This window comes from Perca flavescens, chromosome 16 (assembly GCF_004354835.1).
Source record: "Perca flavescens isolate YP-PL-M2 chromosome 16, PFLA_1.0, whole genome shotgun sequence".
In the NCBI taxonomy this organism is placed as follows: domain Eukaryota; kingdom Metazoa; phylum Chordata; class Actinopteri; order Perciformes; family Percidae; genus Perca; species Perca flavescens.
Genome location: NC_041346.1, coordinates 32043066 through 32067094, shown reverse-complemented (window position 1 = coordinate 32067094; position 24029 = coordinate 32043066). Strand labels below are relative to the sequence as shown.

At 40.3% G+C, this 24029-nt stretch overlaps 1 pseudogene; it reads right to left on the bottom strand.

Annotated features, from left to right (window-relative positions):
* Positions 1 to 1987: 1987 nt before the first annotated feature.
* On the bottom strand, positions 1988 to 15550 carry LOC114570568 (interferon-induced very large GTPase 1-like; annotated as a pseudogene).
* Positions 15551 to 24029: the final 8479 nt, after the last annotated feature.

Here is a 24029-nt window from a genome sequence, read left to right as displayed (position 1 = left end):
AAAGAAAGGACCTTCCTCTGATCCAGCATAGAGACACCACACTGACTGGAAAGGATCCCTAGAGATATAGAGCTTTTAGTTAAAGAGTAAGATCCTTTTAGTTTAACATCAAACAGCCCCGAAATCACCATCACCAAACTCCACCATATAAAACTTTATTAAAATTTCAAATTTCTTTACAAAATAAGTGGCATTGTACAAACCTAAACAGTTCTTTACCAGACAACAGCCAAGCTACATTACAATAATATAAAATATACACTTTTGAGAAGTATTCAGATTACTGCAGTAAAAGTAAAAAAGCTACGATATATAAAGAAATATTGTACTTTTTACTCCACTACGTTAATCTGACAGCTTTAGTTACTAGTTACTTTACACATTAAGATCTATACACACACACACACACACACACACACACACACACACACACACACACACACACACTCACAAACACACAGACACACAGATGTTGAATTAGTCTTATTTGTGCCTTTCATGCAGAAGTTTTAGTTAAGTTTTGTCTTTCTCTGGAGCGAGAGTTCAGATCTAAACAGTCTGTCTGTGTGCTGGTACAGAGCAGGATGTGTGGTTAGCCTAGCTTAGCTTTTAGCCTTAGCTAGCTTAGCTTTAGGACTGAAGCGGTTTGGTTCAGTCCCACCACAGCATGGGAGACAGTCCAATGTTCCCATAGAAAGCTCAGCAGCTGTGTGCTGTTCTTTATTGAAGTGAAGATAACCATCGTACCTTCCTCGGCTTCTTATAATAACAACTACTTTTGTCTAGCAAACTTTGTCTCTAAATACCTTTATTCACCTATAGATGTTGCTACAGTTATGGATGATGAGAGAGAGAGAGAGAGAGGGAGGAGAGAGAGGGAGAGAGAGGAGGGGGGAGAGAGAGAGGGGAGGGAGAGAGAGGGAGAGAGAGAGAGAAAGGGGAGAGAGGGGGAGAGGGGGAGAGAGAGAGAGAGAGAGAGGGGGAGAGAGAGAGAGAGAGGGGGGAGAGAGAGGGGGAGAGAGAGAGAGGAGAGAGAGGGGAGAGAGAGAGGGGAGAGAGAGGGGGAGAGAGAGGGGGAGAGAGAGAGGGAGAGAGAGGAGAGAGGAGAGGGAGAGAGGGGGGAGAGAGAGAGAGAGAGAGGGGAGAGAGAGAGAGGGAGAGGGGGAGGAGAGAGAGAGAGAGGAGAGGGAGAGAGGGGGGGAGAGAGAGAGAGAGAGGGGGGAGAGAGAGAGAGGGAGAGAGAGAGAGAGAGGGGGGAGAGAGATGTCTGTGATTATCGCATGTGTAAACCTCTTTATGTGAAGGTGCCATGGATTGGTAAACCCTGAGTTGACTGAACTAGTTGATAAACCAGGCAGGATACAGGTTATATGCGGGTCCACGGTTGTTAGTTGTGAAGCCGGGGAACTGAAAGAGATCCAGGACATGTTGATCTGGATTAGTAGTACAGGCCTGTGTTCAATTCCCACTGTGATACATCAACCAATGTGTCCCTGAGCAAGGCACTTAACCCTAGTTAACCTCCAGCATGCTGCCTCTGATATATATAGCAATTGTAAGTTGCTTAACATGTAATGTAATAGAACCAGAGAAACTCACTGACTGATTGGCTGATCATGTCGGGGTCAACTGAAACATGAAAAAACATGACCAAAAAGGTGATGAGTTTCTGTCTCTATGTCCTCAATTATTTAATGTTTGATATCAAATACTAAACATCACAAGTTATATTGTGTTTGACCTGAACTTTATTAGACTGACTCATATTCAATGATTCAACACATCAACATATTCAGAATTTTGTATACATGTGAATATATATGAGTGTTTCTAGTGAGGCTAGGACTAAGTCTATGAAATAAAATGGTATAATAAAGACTAATTGTCATTTATTGAAGAAAGTTGAGCAGAAAGTTCAACAGACTCCAAAAGCTGCTGATGATCCAGTGAAGACACTCTGATTAAACTCATTTCAAGCAGACATTTTATTAATATTTTTCCAGAAAACTGCATCATTCATGATATATAGACATGCATTGATATGGATTAACATGCACAGCACAGCAATCAGTTATGTAGTTTCCAGGAGGATGACTGGTACCTCTCCAGCTACCAGTCACCACTCACACTACCCTCTGGTCCCAATATATACTGTAAATACATTCAATCACTCAAAATGAAAAATAAAAGTACAACATGAAATGATCAACATGTTTTGACATGGTCAGGGTCTTCAGACATATTATAACTAGTCATTAGGATGAATACACATGAAGACACAAGGTTATATAACATATAATCACATATATTGATTATAATATACATCAAATGAAAGTCCATTAGATTTCATGGCTGAAGTGTGAAAGTTGAGCAGAATATTTGTGTCTGAGTTCAGTTCTGTAACATCCTCTGAACAAACTGATTAACAAGATGAGGAACCATCATGTTTAACATCTTTATATGGATATTTATTAATGTCAGTGATGTGTTATGGTCCCACCACCAGTTTACTTCTGTCAACATCACACTAACATCAGAATAAATCACAGCCTTTATCGACTGAACACCACGTTAGAGAAATATTAAAACATTAAAATTACACAAAGAAAACTTAAGAACGATAAATGTATTTGTGATCTGACTTCAGTTAGTGATATAAACTACAAGATCAAACAGTAACAGTTATTACACCATAGAGGAACTGTTTCCAGGAATTACATATTTAACATATAAAAGGTGATTACATGTGTAAATATGTCATTTGATACGTTGCAGAACCAAAAAACAAACATTCTATATTCAGAATAAAAGACATAAAACATTTTTATATTTGGAACCAGATACTTAATTGAAAACAAACGCATTTAAAAATTTTGAGTGACACAATTGGATATTATACTCAACTAGAAAGAAGAGAAGGAACAAAACTTGTATAACCTACATGTTGGCATTTAGACTGAATGATCTTTTGATACATTGAAAATGAATATTTTGCATCAGATAATTCACAGAAACAAAAACGAATGAATTCTTACTTTCGAGTAAACAATCACATACCATACTTAATAAGATAATAATAAAAAACTGGTCCGTCCTATTTTGACAATACCACATAAAGACTGAGTGGTGTTTAAAACAATATAAATGTTTGACAGAAACACTAAATAAAAGAAAACATTTGATTAACTGTGCACATCTTTTCAGTGACAATATAATGGCACTCATCTGTTCCACAAAAACATGAATTCAAAGTCAGATTTAATCAAACTAGAAACAATGTGATGTGCATATTAGAAACATACTAAATGCACCTAACATGTACACTGACTCAATGTATCAAAATAGTATTTATGGTGTCCTCAACATAAACAGAGTCAAAACAGATTATCATTTATTAAATATGTTAAATGTGATCTCAGGTAAAAGTGAGCACTGATTGCAGTGATGTTCTTCTATTTTCCTCCTGTAAGCCTTAGTGGTAAAATCACTGTGTACTGATAATATCTTCAGTCTTTTCAGAAGATCTAAATATCCATGTGAGGAGGACGTGCACCTCTGTAATCTCAAAGCATGAAGTCTCTTACTTGATGTTAAATGACTCTTTGATGCTTGCTTCTGCTTGTTTACGAGTGATCTCTTCCCACACTGGAGGAATATCAGCAGGCTCTGCCTTATATGCTTCAGCAAACTGCTTGTTGAACTTTGCCAGTACATATTTCCAGTAGTCTGATGCCTGAAGACTTGCATCTGTAGTGATTTTCCAGTCTGGGAAAATCTCTCTATAACTCTTGTAAGGGTGCCATTCACCATTTGTAGCATTACAGCGAAAACGGTTGTCACTGATCACAGAGGAAGAGCATATGTCAGTGACAAGTTTATTTGTCTCATCCCACTGGAATCTACCCAGACCCTGTGGCCGATGTAGTGAAGTAAAGTGCTCAGTGTGGGATCTTCCTCCAGCCTCACAAGGTGCTTTGCAGAACGGACACTGATGACCACATCCAATCAGTTTGGTGAAAAGCTCATTCTGAGGATTCACATCAAGTTGTTTTAGCTTCATTTTGATGTTAGTGCGTTTAAACTTTTCTCCAAGAGCGTTCGCCATGTCTTTCACACACTCTGTGAGCCAGTGAGCAAACTGTTCCTGGTCTGCCTTGTTCAGGATCATGAAAGCACCAAAAGCATCCTGGGAAATGACCAGTTTATCACCAAGTTCCTGACAGACATTTTTAACAAATGTCTTCAAGTCGCCACTCTTTTCTGTTTTAGCTTTGTTGATGGCGTTATTTATGCTTCTGACACTTGACTGGAGATGTTGATCCTCAAACTTAAACAACGTAGACTGATTTGAGAAGCGTTCCAGTATGTGATTGAGTATCATTTTCTTCACATACTCCTCATATGAGCAAATATAGCTCTGATAGGTTTTAAAGTCATCCTTTGAGAACAAATCCAGTAAAACTGAATACTGGAAGGACATGCGTGTGCTGAACTTCTGGCTTGTCAACATTTCACCAATGATATCAGGACCCAAGGAACGGTTGACAAAGTCTTCCACTGCAGGCTTTAAGCAGCTGTTGGTGAATTCTTCTGCCTTCTTCTGGCACTGGTCTCGGTCATGGAACACATCTTTAAAATCAGCTCGAAATTTTTCTTTGTTTTGATTCAGACATTGTTTTGGATCATTCATTTGTATGAACTCTTCATGCAGTTTCTGAAACTCTCTGGCTGCACATCCACACATGTGCTGTTTCAGAGAAACTTCAAACTCAATCTCTCTCTCTTTCTTAACATCCTGATAGTTTTGCAGCTTCTCATCAATCATGTTCAGGATCTCCTGGATGTAAGTCTCATGGTAATCGTTCTTTTTTTCCAGTTTTTCAGTCACAAACTGTGTGCAGTCCTTTATGATATGATCAGCTAGGTTTTGCAAAGTCTTCACATGATCTTTAATATTGAAGAAGATGCGGAGTGTGTGTTTAGCCTTCTCGACCCATTGTGTCCCTGTGTATGTAAAAGGCTCCAGTCCACAATCTTTCAGGTTTTTTTCACTTAATAATTCACAAACATGACTCCCCTTACGTTCTAGATTTTGTCTCAGGTGGTGGGACACACTTGTGATGACATCTGTGGCCTTTTGTTCAGGAAAGGATAGTTCATTTACCATTTGAATCCACATCTTATCAAACTCTTTGTCAAGCTCTTCGTCTGTCATCTGGACTTTTTTCTCCCGACATTGTTCAATCAGACCACATACTCTCCCCTCTAAATCTTTTGTGTGGTTCTCCTTGATTCTATCAAGTTTTGACATTCCCTGTCTGATGTCAGATGCTGCTGTGAGCTGATTAAGTACAGAGCGCTCCATTTCTCGTCTAAGGCTCTTTGCACTGTTTTTAAAGTCCTCTCTGTATTGTTCCACTAGATAGACATGACCCTCTGTTTTATTGAAGTACTCTGTCAGGTTGTCAAGGAGTTTTGTCTCCCATTTAGACAGCACTGTGTAAGCTTCACTTTTCAAATCTGTGAGAAGTTCTCTCATGTCAGATGCCTCAGATTTCCCAGCAACTGTACCGTAGTTGGAAATTCTTGTTTCAGATTTTGTCACCCATGTGTACATTTCTTTTTTGAATTCCCATTCCCATTTGTTGAATTCTGTGCAGAGCCTCATGTATGCATCAGCCACCAGGCTGTTTCTGAAGCTGAAGATGAAGTTTTCATGCTTTACTGCATTCCACAGGCTTTTCATCCACTCTGTAAACTCCAAGATATTATTAGCAGATGACTCACAACTTCTCAACATTTGGATTATGTTCTTCTTGAGCTCATATACAGCTTCACTGTACCCTGCATTGACTGGTGCCATTGGTGGGGTTCCATTCCACAGTCCAGGAATGTACCAGTTCCCAGTGTCTGGACTGTACTCCATCACATCAGTGAAGCTTTTGTTCTCCTCTTTCTTTTCCATTTTGGCTGCTGCCTGGGTCATCTCATCTAACTGTTGCAAGAGCAGTTCCCTGTCTCGTGAGTTCTTCTCATGGGCTGAAACATCTGACACATTCTGGTGAACAAACTGACATTTGGGCCTTTTGTCAACCTCTTTCATTCTGAGGAAGGCATGCACAACTATTTGGAGGATGTCCTTCATTTCTGTTGAATTCTCCATTGCAATATTGATGATGGTGATATCACTCAGCCCCACAACAAGTGTTGCAAGCTCATTGTCGTGCTCATGGCTATTGTCCAGTTATTGCAAGCTCTGGTGACTTCAAGCCCTCAGTGTCAATGATCACCATGAAGTCACAGTTGAGTTCTTTTTAACATCTTCATTGATTCTGATGAGCAACATAAAGGCACCTCGAGTGCATCGGCCACTGCTGACTGCAAACTGCACTCCAAACATGGTGTTGAGGAGAGTGGACTTTCCTGTGCTCTGAACTCCAAGCACTGTGACTACCCGTATCTTGCTCTCTGGAGGCACCAAGTTATTGAGCTGAGAGAGAACCTCACTCACCCATCGGAGAGGTATGTTGGATGCATCTCCATCTACAAGCTCAAGAGGGAGTCCATCAAGTAACAATTCTGCACAAAGTTTGGGCAGATGCTGTAATTGTTGACGTGCTTGGTGTGTTTCTGGAAGGGAAAGTGAAGCTTCATAGATCTGACCCATTTCACGGAAGAAGTGTTCAGTCCCCAGTGAGCTGTTGGAAAGTTGTCTGTCAATGTCTTTGATCTCCTCTTTGTTCTCAGAACTTTTGCGTTTTTCTTTGTACTGCTCCCTGAGACCAGACAGTTTTTCCCGGGACACATTATCGAGGTTCATTCGCATCCATTTCAGGAAATAGCTCCTCTTTTTCCCTGAGCTTGATATTGCGCTGATGAAACATGTCATTGCATTTGACATGTCATAAGAGTTCTGTTTTTTCCTAAGTTCTGTTTTCTTTAACTTAAGATCACTTTTGTATTTTTCTATGTTCTCAGATCCAACGTTTCGAAGCCTGAATTCTTCCTTCTCTAAGCAAGTCAGTTCCTTCCATATTTGGCCTTGCAAGGGTAGCTGAGCTTCTTTGTATTTAAGGATATTTTGAATTTCTGCAGTGATCACATCTGCATTTTTCTTTGCAGCCTGGCACTCTGCAGAGTCTTCATCAACCCAGATTCCAAGTTCATGGGCGATGTCAGCCATCTGCTCAATTCCCATCTTCATCTTTGAGTTCTCAACAACACTGCTGACGGTTTTCCGCAGGATTTTGACAAAGTCTGCATCATTTTGCTTATCCTTCAAAAGGATGTTCCTGTTAGTTAAGCCCAGCTTGGTTGCTACCTCCTTTAGAGCATTCACATTGAAATTCTTGCTTTGACGGTTACCCACCAAGAAGATCTGTGCCTTGTGGTGTTGGTTGGTAAGTATCTTACAATCAGAGTCCAAAGTGTCAAAGAACACAAAAACTGCTGCAGATGTCTGACACAAAAAAGAAAATTGTGTTTCAAACAAAGCAATGTCCCCACGAAGGTTAGCTACAGCTACTGGCTCACTGAAAACATCCATGTTTTTGTTCCCACATGGAAGGTACCAGGTTATTTCAGCCAGTCCATCAGATATTTTTCTTGGACTGTCACCACACTCCATATCACGATGAACAAAGATATCATGGTATTGCTGGGAATTGCTCAGAAGATTATTGAGGATCTTTGACTTGGACATTGAGCTTTCACCCAGTCTCACAAAAGATATCATCGGAAGTTCAGAGAGAACAATTCTTTGTTCAATGAAGCCCTTGGATTGTAAAAGAGACTGAGGTCTGTACTTTTTAACAATATCTCTCATGGCCCAAAGCATGAGTGTGCACTGATTTGTGTCACAATTAGGAAGCAACAGAGGCACAGAAAACTGACACATGGACATTTTGAGGGCCATTTCCTGCCGTACAAAACCATCAGAACACAAAAAGAGAGCCGTGATCATGTCAAGGGGGTTTAGCATGTCACATGAATGTAGACTGTTGTCCAGATTATCAAGATCTAACTCTGTATTCCCTGATGGATCATCATTGTTGGACTCACATACTGATGTACATTTCACATTCCTAGCTGTCACATTAACCATCATCAGTTTCTTCAGAAAATACCATGGAAGATCTGAATTACACTTAGCAGGTTCATCAGTAATGGTCTTCTCATCAATCTGAAGTATTGTGCTCAGGGATAGCTTCTCTTTGTAGTGCTGCTCCAACCCCAGATCCTCCAATAGGCCTTCAAGGTGTGTCTCTGTAGACATGAAAATTAAATAACAATCCCATCACTGCTTATTTCGTTATTCCATAGCATCGATCAAGCGTAATTTTAGCATATGCTCAGTTGACAATGTATTAGGTGCACCTAAAGCAAATGTAGTCTAATACAACAGTCTTGCATTCTACCAACCTTCACAATGTTATGTTGTTTTGAGTGGTGTTGATTCAAATTTCATTAGATTCTAATGTATCTGTATCTTTCATATTGGATTACAGTTTGGGTGAGTACTGTTCCTACTGCTGTCAACAAATAATGCTCTTCCAGAAACATAACTTGTTCACTTATGGTTAGCTCCTATTTATATAAGCTTAGCTTTTATTCATATATAAATCTTATTTATACATTTTATTAGTTAACTTTTACTTATATTTTTAGCTTATGTTATTTTATAGTATATGTTATTCTAGATAGACTTACATATTTATTTATATTTATTTAATTGTTCCAGTGCTACAGAACATCCATTTTATCACTTTTTAGCTTACCCTTGGGTTGTCACAAAGTAATCTTGTTGTGCTATGCAATGACAATAAAGTGCTTGAGGTTGAACGTTAGCTTTAAGCTACTTGTTGTTAAGGTAACCACTAACTGTAGTTAGCTGCTGTCAGCTAGTTAGCTGTAAAGCTTTCCAATTAGCTGAGCCCAGGGTGCAAGGAGCCAAAACAAGAAGAAAACCATCTCAGTACTGTTTTCCCTGTGGCTCCCTCTCAGTATCAGAGTCTGATTTTGGAACAAGTCCAACAACTCCGGCTGTGTTCACTGAAAGCTCCCAGTCACAGCAGAGTCAGCTAAACAGCTAGCATGATGGATAAACGTAACTCACATTCAGCGCTATCAGCTACTGTAAATGCTAATCAATATCTGCAATGCGACAAGTCTCTCCCTAGCCTCTGATTGGCTAGTACTTGTTGCCTCCTTTGGTTGAATTGGTTAGGTTTAGGTATTAGGAGTGAGATTGGTTAGTGTAAATGTACCAGGATAGGCAAATTAGAGGCAGAGAAAGGCAAGTTAAGAGGAAAGTTGCTCTCCGTTAAAGTTATCAAAGCTCTCAGTAAACAAGGCTGGACGGGAACAAACACAACTTGACTTACGGAGGAGGCCAGATTTACGACAGCATGCTCTGGTTTATCGGCATTTCTTTAAACCAATCACAATCGTCTTGGTCGGGGCTAAGCTCCGGACGTAGCCACGGTGCCTCTGCTAAATAGCCTCAGGAAAGAACTTGTTTTGGGGGAACATGTGTACGCTCAAAAGTAGTTTTAGTCATGCAACGGAAAATTCAAATTGTACAGATAGTCTAGCTAGCTGTCTGGATTTACCCTGCAGAGATCTGAGGAGCAGTTAACCATAGTCCTAATAAATGAACCGGAGGTTAGAACGCCAACACAGAGACAGAGGAAGGTGACAGACATCCGGCCGAAAATGAGGGACATTCGGCGTAATTTCAGGCGGCACCAGAACAATCCCAAAATGATACATCTTTGATAAGACTATGTTGTCAAACCGTTCTTATAACTTTTAACATCCTAATATAGTAAAAAGTCCAAATGGTTTCACTTTAGGTCTAGGGAGTTATAATACCATTTGACATTGTAATCAACCTTTATGAGAACTTTTTGACAAGTTCAAATAGTTTCACTTCACTCTGGTGCTGACCTGACAGAGCACCACAACAGGCAGCTAGTGGTGCTCTGTCCACTGCGGGTTGACACAACATTAGCTGAGGTGTTGTTAAGTGAGCTAGCGGGCAAACGACTGCTCTAATTCACTTTAAACTGAACATTTCCGTTGAAGGTGAAGTGAGACAAGGTGAATGGGAATTCTTCTCGAAGAGAAACGGGTACTCTCTCTCCCCCGCCTGTGCCGTGTGTGTGTGTGTGTGTGTGTGTGTGTGTGTGTGTGTGTGTGTGTGTGTGTGTGTGTGTGTGTGTGTGTGTGTGTGTGTGTGTCTGTGTGTGTGTGTGAGACCTCCAGCTTACATTGGCAGGCGCTAGCTGGCTGTCGCGTCACTATATGGAGCTTCTCAACTCTGAAAACTTTGAAGCAAATTGTCAATTCGGCAATGATTTTCGGAAGACTGACTGTTTAAAACCAGAGCTGTTGTCTAATGTGTTCATTTAAGTAACTTTTGTTGATTAAACATTAAAGGGGTGATAGAATGCAAAACCGATTCTACCGGTGGCTCCTCCTCATCTGGCTCTAGTCTTTGTCACGCCCCAACTGACCTGAGATCAGCTAGTCTTCTGAATCTAGGTCGCGCAGATCTCTGCTATTCCATTACAAAATTCACTTCTGAGACGTTTTAATTCGAGGAATCAACTATGTAAAGCTCAAATATGGGCTGATTTACAAAAATGGATGGCTAATTGCAAATTTTTTGTCTGCGAGTCTCATTGATAGAGCCCGCGGTGAGCTGGAGTCCATCAATGAGAGCTAGCTAGCCTCCTCCTAACGAGACCTCTGAAATTCACAAAAATGCATTAAATTGAAATCGGGCAGCCAGCAAGCTCTGCAGACCCCTGAGTAGTCCACTAACCCAGAAACAATGACTTTGCCCTGGGCTCGTCAGACTGTGTGGAGCTCCTTAAGTCCTTACCGAATTTGCAATAGCCATCAATTTTTGTAAAGCGTCCCATATTTGAGCTTTATATAGTTGATTTCTCGCATAATTAAATTTTTGAATTCAATAACGAAATAGCAGACAAACAATGTATAACTACTCCACTACTTTTTTTCACATGATCTGATGCAGGACACTTCCTGGTACATGAAGTGCAGCAGCCATCTTTTATGACCTCACAGTGTCCTGGATACCAGGCCAGTCTGCATTGATAGTGACAGTTCTCCTCACAGACAGTACAGCAGACAGCTCCGCCATTATTTAACCCCAACCCCCACCACCTCCTCTCATCAATAGGTTCTTTATCTTTGTAGACCTCATCAACTTCTACAGTGAACATCTCATTGTTCTTCATTTCTTCTTCGTGTTGCTTCAGAAGCTGCTGAATCTACTGGATTTCTGTCTGTTTTAGATCAATGTACCTCCATTTGAGAAACACTGTCTTAGAGCAACTGTATCCCCCATTGTCTTCTCTTTACTCTGGCTGTTATTAAACATAAAATAAACAGGCAGATTTTTCTCATTTCTGACACACTTAATGTTTGGAGCTTCGAGAGCTTGTAGAACATTTTCAGGTGTCAGACCATCTGAGTGTGATGAGAACGACAATGTTCTTCTCTATGTCATTTCCAAACAGAGAGAACACTGAATTAAAAATGTACCTCAGTCAATCAACCTTTGATTGCTGGGTAAGGCTGAGTACCATTCAAAAAATGTTTTGATACCAGTACCGGTTCTAATACCGTGACTTGATATTGGCTCCTGAACTCCTTTTTCCGGTCAGTGCTTAAAAATTGTTGAATGCAAGAACCCAGCCCACCATGTATTTACCCATGTATGTTAATGTTATCCAATGTCAAGTCTCTATTGTATCATATAACGATATGATATACAGTAGCTAGTTTAGCACCTGTCATAATATCATAACTACCTTACACCACTGATCAGAGAATCGTCCTCTAAAGCTGAGGTTTAATTCTGGTCAGAATTGTCCCGATCTGTTTTCTAAAACAAAGAAACTATTTACCAGGTAGCTGTTCCTGTTGCTGGGAAATATATATATATATATATATATATATATATATATATATATATATATATATATATATATATATATGACAGGGTCTAAGAATATGATCATTGTGTCCATAGTTGATGTGTGATGAAGAGTGACACAAGGTATACATCTTGTTTTTGGAAACATTGGACTCGAAGCCTGTATATGTTTTATAAATGATGCCTCATCGGCACCATTCTTAAATGTTTTTATTGTTTTATATATATATATATATATATATATATATATATATATATATATATATATATCTGTATTGTGTTGTCTCTATGGACCTCTGTGCCTTGAATAAAGTTGATTGATATATACAGTATAAACATTATAAATGCAGCAGACTTGTGTGATCACTCAGGTTGATGTGTTAGTCCTCCTCCATCTTACCTTGTGCTCCTGGGCTGATGCTTGATAATTTCTCCACCAGATCATTCCTATTAATCTTCTTTAAAACCAGCTTCACCACTTCTACAGACTGACGGCTGAAGGTCTGTTTGATCTTATCGACTGTGTACATCCTTTCTGCGTTTTCCAGTTGGTTCTTTGGGATGGCTGGGAATCCTACCAGGATGTCAGGCTGCTGCAGGAACCACTTGAACTCCTTGAATTCTTCATCTGACAATTCTTCCAGTGTCTTCAAAAGCTTCTCTTTATCAGACATTATCTCCGTCTTTGACGAGTTTTCACTGCAAAACAGAAAGACTGTACATTATGGTGACCTTATCATGGGGGAAGAGTTGAGTTTGTATTCACAGATAATTAAATGTTTTAGAATCTTCTTAAATAAAATAACAAATATGATTAAATAACCTCCAACAAAGAATTAAATCAGTCTATAATATATATCTCAGAGTTTCCTTCAGTGGCGGAAACGCCTCGCCTATATTTGGAGTATAATAAAGTTTATGATTGGTGATGCAGACTTCTCTGTTGGTGGGACGTACATGTACACATTCCTGCAAACATGATGGGCACTCTCCTCCACCACAGTATCAGATGCTCAGTAGAACTGACTGTGGAGCATTACATCAGCAATGTTTATCAGGTGCTGGCTAGTCACTAGGACCCTGTGGGTCTCCTTCTTCACTTCACCACAAGAACTCTTCTACGCCGGAAAGCCAAGAGAACGGGATAACCTGCTCCTTCCTGAGGAGATCCTGACAGCTTGGGATGCCTGGGTAACCAAACTCTCCCTCCTGCCACTGATGAACCTGCCCCACTGCTACATTCCTGCTCACATGGACCAGCCCTTCTGCGATGCCTCTGAGTGGACATTAGGGCTAAGTCCTTAACACCATTCATGGCGGACTTGGCCTCTGCACGCCTTCATCTATGTAGATCGCCATTACACTCTACTGTTTTGGCCCCTTTCAGATGAAAATAGGACACCGGACAGAGAAGAGGTGACGCCTCATATTCAAATGCCCTTACGACCCAATATATATATATATATATATATATATATATATATATATATATATATATATATACACACACATATATATATATACATACACACACACATACACATATATATATATATGTATATATATATATATATAAATATATATAAGCTTCCACAAACCAATCACTTCTAAGTATGTGGAGAGGCAGCTCACGTATGTGATGAAGGCAGGATGTAGTTTTGTCACATGGAGATCTTTAGTGCGCTAACATAACTGCAGTGTGAAACCAAGACTTACGGGATCAAATGTTACAATGAAAACATGAACCTTGGTCCAGACCTTGGTTCGGACTTTCAGGTGTGAAAACAACTTGAATGATTTTTAACATTTAACTATTATATTCCAACATTTTTCTAACCACATCTTGACACAATAACGTATGTACACATAATGTTTCTGACTTGAAAAGTGTACATACAGTACATAAAACTTACATGTGTAACAACAGTTGTAATAACTCTTGTAGAAAGGTGAAATAGTGACCGAGAGGGTAGTGGTCCATAATAAGATATGTTCCTTATTTAGTTTATGTCAACAAATCAAAGTTTACGATCAAATTCCACTAAGAATACATACGGGGCATTTTTGTCATTTTATGTATGTTGCGCATTAATGGGGTAGTGATACAAAAATGAGTTTTATTCAATAATAAAATGATCTTTGGGCGCCCGGGTATCTTAGCTGGTAGAGCTTGTGCCCATATAGAGAGGATTATTCCTTAATGCAGGGGCAGAGGGTTTGAATCTGACCTGCAGCAAGTTTCCTACATGTCTTCCCCCTCTCTCTCCCCCTTCATGCTGTCCTGGTGATTAAAGGTGGAAATGTACAAAAAATAATCTTTAAAACAATAACAAGATCTTACAGAACTCAATAGAAGAATAGTAGAAGAATGGAGGGAAAGAGAAACAGAGGGATGTGAGGAAGAGGAATGTGAAAGTTGCCATTGGCTGCCACCCAGGACCAGTCTCTGTGGTAATGAAGGGTTAGAGGCAGCGTTACTGCTCCCAGATGTCGTGCAGCTTCTCTAAATGACAACTTACATGAGGAATTCATGAAATATTGGCTAATAAAATGCATAACATGCAAAGATATGAAACAAAGTCATTCTCTTGGGTCACTTTTGACCCCTGTTGTACATCAGAGGGTTTAAAACCAGGGAGCAGGTTTTTTATGGCTTTATGAATTATTTGTGCTGTTTGAAAATGAACCAGATCAGTGAATATCAATGTTTATGATTTGAAGAATAATGAATGTGTGTGATCCCTATAACCAGTATAGAGCTCAACAGTGACCACCCAGTTTCTGAACGACTCTGCCCCTGGAAGTGATTTTCTCTGTTCAATATCCCCGCTGATGTTTCATTAAATGCTGATATATAAAGAGTTTTAACCATTTAGCTACGAGAGGAATCGTGAGCATAAAACATTTGATTTGGCGCAAAAAAACATCTTGGAAACAGCAAAAAAGTTAAAGGACCAAGACTGTTTACAGTAACTATCAGAGACTTTGATGGTAGCAGCTCACTGAGCCGTACGATAAACATTTCCATGGTAACCCCGAGTTGGACCAATCAAAGACCTCGCTGTTAGGCTTAGGATTGTGGGTAGTGTAGTATTTTTCCATGACTTGGTGAATAAAAACAGGTTGATTTCATACAGACTTTTGTCTTCTACCGGAGCAGAAACTTTTGTTTCACATCCTCAGAGCTCGGGGTCAGTCTACCTCAGACTGTCTTTAGACTTTATCTCTGATAATCTAATCAATCAATCAATCAATCAATCAATCAATCAATCAATCAATCAATCAATCAATCAATGGGATTGTTACTTCCAGAACCACACTGTTGAGCTCTATTAGGAATTATTCTTATGGCTCTTTTTTCCAATATAGCATTTATATAATATATAACATTCATAAGTATTGCCACAAACCTCTTTTATGTAGTGAATTATCTCATCATGTAGTAAATGTTATCCAGCAGTGTTTAAAAACTGTCTTAGCAAGTAATACTCACGTTGCCATGGTAACAGGTTCAGATTCAGACAGATCAGGAGGCTGTTCTTCGTTCCGTATTATTCTTAGTGATGACAAGGAACCCCCCATCTTGGGGACTCTTGGTCCTCCTGAAGTGTTGAGATCTCCTCTTCAGAGTGATGAAGTAGCTGACTTTAAATCAAACTGTGAGCTGATGTGATCAGAAAGGTTCTGTGGAGACAGGAAGAGACACACATCATCAGAATAAAACACACACACACACACACACACACACACACACACACACACACACAGGTGTTTCCTCCCAGCTCCACTCAGGTACACTCTGCTGCAGCTGGGAGGAAACTCTAGCTCACCTAAGATTTCTGACATTTAAAAACTCACTACTCCTTGTGGGAGTAGTTGGACGGTTGGTTTACCATTTAACTTTGGACTCCTGGACTGAGATCCTGGTTCATCCAGAGAGAGGAAAGGTAGTATTTATCTTACAGTCTCAGGAAAGTCACAACTCAAACTAAACTTTATTATATTCATGTGGTCTTCTCCTCAAAAGAGAAGAAACACTTTAAAAGACTTGATGCAGATAACAGATTTACAGCACACAGCTACCTCAAGCCCCTCCCACTCCTGAAGTTGCACGCCGTGTGCATGACAGTGTCAGGCTCAGAGGTTATAGTCTGTGGCTGCGTTTCAATAGTGGTTCAACATTCCCTCGTTCACTTCCTCTACAATGAGACATCATGACTTTGCATGTTTTATTTTGAGTGACTACATTCCACACATTTTTTAACTATTAAGTTGATGATGCAAAAAAAAAAAAGTTTTAAACCATTTATTGCCTTTATACAGGTCTTGCTGTTGTAACACAAGACAGAGTGTTAATGGCTAAACCACTTTACAGTTTATTTATATATGCTGCGTTATTGAGTCATGAGCCCTGTCATGCCTCAACAAGGAGGGATGATAGCAATAATAAATTGTGTTGACAGCATATTGATTTTCAAACTACTTTAAAAAAATATTTTTGCTTGACTTGTACTATTTGTGCATAACACAACCCTCAAGGTAATCTGAGGCCTAAAAGAGGACAATTTCCAACCAGCATTTCCTTTTCAGCACATTTGTATGGATTTTATAGAGTTAAATAAATGTGAAGGAAGGAGATACTGTTTGGTAATTATTGACATGTTCACTAAATGGGTAGCAGTTTTTCCATGTGCTAATCCAGATGTTATTAAAGCAATAGGTAAGTGTAAAGCTGAGTCACAAAGTAGAAAGAGAATCAAGAAAGCAAAAATGAATATGTCCTAAATGAAGTGATAATATTGATTATTGAGCAGATAATGCTTCTTGGAGGAGATCTGTGTTGTGTTACTCAGTGCCTTGGTGTGCCAGAGGGGGCCCATCTCACCTACAGCTGCAGGACCAGTGACAATCTGTATCAAGGTCTGGTACCAGAACCTGAAATACGACCAGAAGATTAAGATCGACTAACAACACCTTGGGGGACCCCAGTACCACCCCAGTGGACTCAACCACTAGCAGCCCAATCCAACAGACGCTGGGTTCAGCCTGGGGTTGTGCCGATCGACAATATCATCGCCAGCCATCACGATGGAGAGCCACCATCGATATGCCCCCCCCACTCTGTCAAACACACTAATCCTAGTCGGGGCGCTGGATGGGAAATTGACAAGTGCGTCGGTCTTAAACTAGCAAAGACACAAAGACAGGACATAGGGCTCCTTAATTGGAAGCTACTTTCCCCCCCCCTTACGTGCAACCTATTTGTGAAAAAGAACATCACTTTGAGCAGACTGCTGATTGGCTGTAGTTATACATTCTCTCTCTCTCCCTGTCGGCTGTAGCTCGCTCTACCTTCTAGTAACGTTGGACACAGCTGTCTCGAGTGAGAGAGAAAAAAGCGTTAACGTGGAACGCTATCACACTTTCCTTTCTCCCCTCGTTGGACTAAGTTTGTCAACACTACTCTGTGCATCAGTAAGTCAGTCTGAGGTCCTGTAGGTACGGGACGATGTCATGCAGGATTTATGAATGTACGTTAGCAACAGTAGGCTAATTCTAATTCTAATATTGCGCATCTGTTCATGTGCGCTGCAAGAGTTATGTTTCTGTTTATTGAATTAATTATTCAGTGCAAACATAACCGAGAATGTAGTTAAAACTCAGTAATGATGGTATATTAGGTTATTACTGTCGCTCTGTTGAAGGCAGACGTCCCACTGTACTGTCGCTACGCAGATCAGGACATCTTCCACTAATTAACCCTGACAAAGCACACCTGTTAAGTGAAAACCATTTCAGGTGACTACCTCATGAAGCTCATTGAGAGAACACCAAGGGCCCTATTTTAACGATCTGAAACGCAAGTATGAAACGCAAAACGCAAGTAGCTTTGTGGGCGGATCTCCGGCACTGTTGCTATGATACCGGCGGGATAAAGGAGTCTTGCGCCCGACGCAAATCTAAAATGGGTTGGTCTGAAGTAGCTAGGTGTGGTTTGGGCGTAACGTGAAAATAACCAATCAGAGCGTCAGCTCACATTCCCTTTAAGAGCAGGAGTGCTTGTTCCATGGTGGATTGTTATTATAACGGAGGATTAGCCTGGCGTACGCCAGCAGGAGCTGTCTGGGATGCGGCAAAGTAATAAATGCCGTCTTGGCCGGGTGGCGATGTTGCTGCTCCTCTCGGGGCATCTCCTCAAGTCTGGAGAGGATTGCTGCAGCCATGGAGCGTGGGCCTCCAAACGCACCACCTGCTCCTGTTGGCCCCCCCCCGCCCCCACTCCATCTCCATCCACCTGCTCCATCAGGAGCACATCACGCATTACTCCCGGACCAGATCCCGCCGGAGTGTCAGAACCCGCCGTAGTTCAACATCGCGTCTCCTTAAGTCCTCTAATATTTTCTCATTTATGTCATCAACACATCCATGATTCATGGAAATGTTATGTAAATCACAACAAGCCACAAAGAATGCTGGGACTTTTTGAGGACTGTACTGTAAAGTTCCTCCTGATCTATCCAAACACCTGAAGTACATTTTCAGTAATAGTTTTCTTTGTAATTATGTATGGTTTGCAAAAATGTGAATTGCTGCGTCCGTTTACATGAGAGAAGTGTATGCGCATTGTTATTATTATTATGGCCAAGCATGCGCCCCTAAAATAGCATCTGAATAACGCGCTACTGACTTCAGACTAGCGCCACTGACTTTAGACTAGCTCCACTGACTTTAGACTAGCACCACTGACTTTAGACTAGCTCCACTGACTTTAGACTAGCACCACTGACTTTAGACTAGCACCACTGACTTTAGACTAGCACCACTGACTTTAGACTAGCACCACTGACTTTAGACTAGCACTACTGACTTTAGACTAGCGCCACTGACTTTAGACTAGCGCCACTGACTTTAGACTAGCGCCACTGACTTTAGACTAGCACCACTGACTTTAGACTAGCACCACTGACTTTAGACTAGCACCACTGACTTTAGACTAGCGCCACTGACTTTAGACTAGCGCCACTGACTTTAGACTAGCGCCACTGACTTTAGACTAGCACTACTGACTTTAGACTAGCACCACTGACTTTAGACTAGCGCCACTGACTTTAGACTAGCGCCACTGACTTTAGACTAGCGCCACTGACTTTAGACTAGCACCACTGACTTTAGACTAGCTCCACTGACTTTAGACTAGCACTACTGACTTTAGACTAGCACTACTGACTTTAGAGTAGCACCACTGACTTTAGACTAGCTCCACTGACTTTAGACTAGCTCCACTGACTTTAGACTAGCGCCACTGACTTTAGACTAGCACCACTGACTTTAGACTAGCACCACTGACTTTAGACTAGCACCACTGACTTTAGACTAGCACCACTGACTTCAGACTAGCGCCACTGACTTCAGACTAGCACCACTGACTTTAGACTAGCGCCACTGACTTTAGACTAGCGCCACTGACTTTAGACTAGCTCCACTGACTTTAGACTAGCGCCACTGACTTTAGACTAGCGCCACTGACTTTAGACTAGCACCACTGACTTTAGACTAGCTCCACTGACTTTAGACTAGCACTACTGACTTTAGACTAGCACCACTGACTTTAGACTAGCACCACTGACTTTAGACTAGCTCCACTGACTTTAGACTAGCGCCACTGACTTTAGACTAGCACCACTGACTTTAGACTAGCACCACTGACTTTAGACTAGCGCCACTGACTTTAGACTAGCGCCACTGACTTCAGACTAGCGCCACTGACTTCAGACTAGCGCCACTGACTTTAGACTAGCACCACTGACTTTAGACTAGCACCACTGACTTCATACTAGCACTACTGACTTTAGACTAGTGCCACTGACTTCAGACTAGCGCCACTGACTTTAGACTAGCACCACTGACTTTAGACTAGTACCACTGACTTTAGACTAGCACCACTGACTTTAGACTAGCGCCACTGACTTTAGACTAGTACCACTGACTTTAGACTAGCGCCACTGACTTTAGACTAGCACCACTGACTTTAGACTAGCACCACTGACTTCAGACTAGCACCACTGACTTCAGACTAGCACTACTGACTTTAGACTAGCACCACTGACTTCAGACTAGCGCGACTATAGACTAGCACCACTGACTTCAGACTAGCACCACTGACTTCAGACTAGCACCACTGACTTTAGACTAGTACTACTGACTTTAGACTAGCACCACTGACTTTAGACTAGCGCTACTGACTATAGACTAGCACCACTGACTTTAGACTAGTACCACTGACTTTAGACTAGCACTACTGACTTTAGTCCAGGTTTTTCCTGGTCAGTGGTGGAATTGTTTTATGAAACTGCAAAATAGCACCAATAACTTTTGCGCCGGAACACGCCTCCTCTTTTCGCTGAACTGCCCCCGGGAGCGCAAATACATTCCCTAATTTACCGACGTGCGTCTGTGGAGGGAAAAGTCTGCTGTGCGTCGGGTGCAAAATAGAAATGATACATGCGTCGGTGTACAAAGGCAATTGCGCTGGGTGCAAGATAGGGCCCCAAGGGTTTGCAGAGTTATCAAAAAAAGCAAAGGGTGGCTACTTTGAAGAATCTAAAATATAAGACATGTTTTCAGTTATTTCACACTTTTTTGTTAAGTACATAATTCCATATGTGTTCATTCATAGTTTTGATGCCTTCAGTGAGAATCTACAATGTAAACAGTCATGAAAATAAAGAAACACATTGAATGAGAAGGTGTGTCCAAACTTTTGGCCTGTACTGTATGTGCCTATTTGTTTTTATGTGTTTATGTGGACTCTACTGCAAACAAAATCTACCTATGGAATATATAAATAAAGTAACTTGAACTTAGAGGGTGAGTCTCATCTTGTAGGATCTTTAGGCCTTTCTGGTGGATACTGGCCTCATAGATCTCACAAATAGGGGAGAGTTTGCAGCCAATGATTTTTGAGGCCGTATTGACTATCCCATCCAGCTGCAACTTCTGCTGGACAGTAGAATTGCCATACCAGACAGTAACAGAAAAAGTGAGAACACTCTCTATGGCAGCGATGTTTTATGATGATAAAAGTCCTGATTATTTACATGGAGTCTGGTGGGTTTGGTGATGGGGAGAGTTCTCCCTCCACCTCCAGTTACGTTTAGCTGAGAAAAGGTTAACCCACCAGAATCCATATAAATAATCAGTACTTTTAGTGTATATAGAGCCAGCATATATCTCCACCAGACTCCATGTAAATAATCAGGACTTTTAGCATGTATAGAGCCAGCATATTTCCACCAGACTCCATGTAAATAATCAGGACTTTTAGCGTGTATAGAGCCAGCATATTTCCACCAGACTCCATGTAAATGATCAGGACTTTTAGCGTGTATAGAGCCAGCATATTTCCACCAGACTCCATGTAAATAATCAGGACTTTTATCATCGTAAAACACACTTCATTCAAAGTGGACAGAAACTAAATAAAACTACCAAAAGCCGTCTTGGTTCATCTTTCCACTGTTCCAACAATCACCACTCTGGTTTGGTTGAAATAAACCCTTAATTCACCCATTTACATGTGGAGATATGCTGGCTCTATACACACTAAAAGTCCTGATTATTTACATGGAGTCTGGTGGAAATATGCTGGCTCTATACACGCTAAAAGTCCTGATTATTTACATGGAGTCTGGTGGAGTTTGGTGATGGTGATTTCGGGGCTGTTTCAAACATTTACTTCTGACATTTTGGGAAAAATACCAACCAGTAAAGTCTGTTACAGCCTTTTTCTTAACAAAAGTGCCTTTAATCATCTGTTGTGTGAATATTCTGTATTCACATTTTTTTTTTAAAACAGCTATACATGTATATACAATGTAGTTTTAACTTTAGTTACTGTAGAATACTGTGAATGAAGGTGATATGTTTTTGCCTCTTTTTTTAGAAACATTTTATCACTTTTCTCGACCAAATACTACAGTAACTATTCATTTAAGTACCATAAGGAAATGTTGATTTCACAGACACCAAATGGTCGCCCTAACCAGCAGGGTTTAAATAAGAGAATAAATCCTAGCAGTGATGAAGAGTTCCTGCTGTGTGTTAGCAGCCTTTTATAAAGAGAGAGAGAGGGAGTGTGTGTGTGTGTGTGTGTGTGTGTGTGTGTGTGTGTGTGTGTGTGTGTGTGTTTTATCTTACCTGTGTGTCTGTCAGCTGTGTGAGGCGATGCAGGTGAAGCAGCAACTGAGCGCTCAGTCAGTCTGTCTTTTTTTTCAGTCCTCTGAATCATTTCTCTGAAATCACATGACCAGAGAAACCTGTCAAACAACTGCAGCGTCTCACCTTGTTTTTATCCAGGTAAATCTATAGAAAAACAACTTCTCATTTGAGAATGACTTCTAGATTTAGATTTAGATTTAGTTAGAACTTCTTACTCAACATGGTGCACACCTACTGTTTGGTTTCCGTTACCATGGCTACAGCACGTTGTTTTTGTGTGTTTGTGTTTCACGTCTGACAACCCGGGGGTGTCGAAATGTTCAGTTATCAACAACACACGGGCCAAAATAAAAACAGACATGGAGAACCAGGCTGGAAATATCAAAGGAGAAAATACTGGCTTCAGCATTGTTGTCAAAAACATAGTATGTCAACTTAGCATGTTTCCTTCATATCTGATAATTCATTGTTGTCATTTTTTATTTAATACAGTAAATATATAATTATTACATATTGGACATTTAAGTAAATGTAAAACTAGTACTGTAGCTAAAGTAACTAGTAACTAAAGCTGTAACAGATGAATGTAATGGAGTAACTAAAGTAACTAGTAACTAAAGATGTAACAGATGAATGTAGTGGAGTTACGAAAGTAACTAGTAACTGAAGCTGTAACAGATGAATGTAGTGGAGTAACTAAAGTAACTAGTAACTGAAGCTGTAACAGATGAATGTAGCGGAGTTACAAAAGTAACTAGTAACTAAAGATGTAACAGATGAATGTAGCGGAGTTACGAAAGTAACTAGTAACTAAAGCTGTAACAGATTAATGTAGTGGAGTAACTAAAGTAACTAGTAACTAAAGCTGTAACACATGAATGTAGTGGAGTACCTAAAGTAACTAGTAACTAAAGCTGGAACAGATGAATGTAGCGGAGTAACTAAAGTAACTAGTAACTAAAGTAACTAGTAACTACAGCTGTAACAGATGAATGTAGCGGAGTAACTAAAGTAACTAGTAACTAAAGTAACTAGTAACTACAGCTGTAACAGATGAATGTAGAGGAGTAACTAAAGTAACTAGTAACTAAAGCTGGAACAGATGAATGTAGCGGAGTAACTAAAGTAACTAGTAACTAAAGCTGGAACAGATGAATGTAGCGGAGTTACGAAAGTAACTAGTAACTAAAGATGTAACAGATGAATGTAGCGGAGTAACTAAAGTAACTAGTAACTTTAAGTAACTTACTAACGATCTAAGCGCACACCATGAAGTTCCTGTATCCTGACCCTAACCTAACTTTGTCTCGGAACCATGGAAACGCCTATAAAGGGAATCTGAATGACAGATGAGTATCAGCAGGTCTCTCTCTGTTTTAACTTTTAAGTTTCCAACTTTATATTCAGATCAAAACGTAAAGTGCAATACGAAGCTCTGGGTTTGTTTTTAATCAAATGACTCACTGACCAGGAAACATTTACTTCTGACATTTTGGGAAAAATACCAACCAGTAAAGTCTGTTACAGCCTTTTTCTTAACAAAAGTGCCTTTAATCATCTGTTGTGTGAATATTCTGTATTCATATGTGTGGAAAAAAACAGCTATACATGTATATACAATGTAGTTTTAACTTTAGTTACTGTAGAATACTGTGAATGAAGGTGATATGTTTTTGCCTCTTTTTTTAAAAACATTTTATCACTTTTCTCGACCAAATACTGTCTGAGTTCCTGCTGTGTGTTAGCAGCCTTTTATAAAGAGAGAGAGAGGGAGTGTGTGTGTGTGTGTGTGTGTGTGTGTGTGTGTGTGTGTGTGTGTGTTTTATCTTACCTGTGTGTCTGT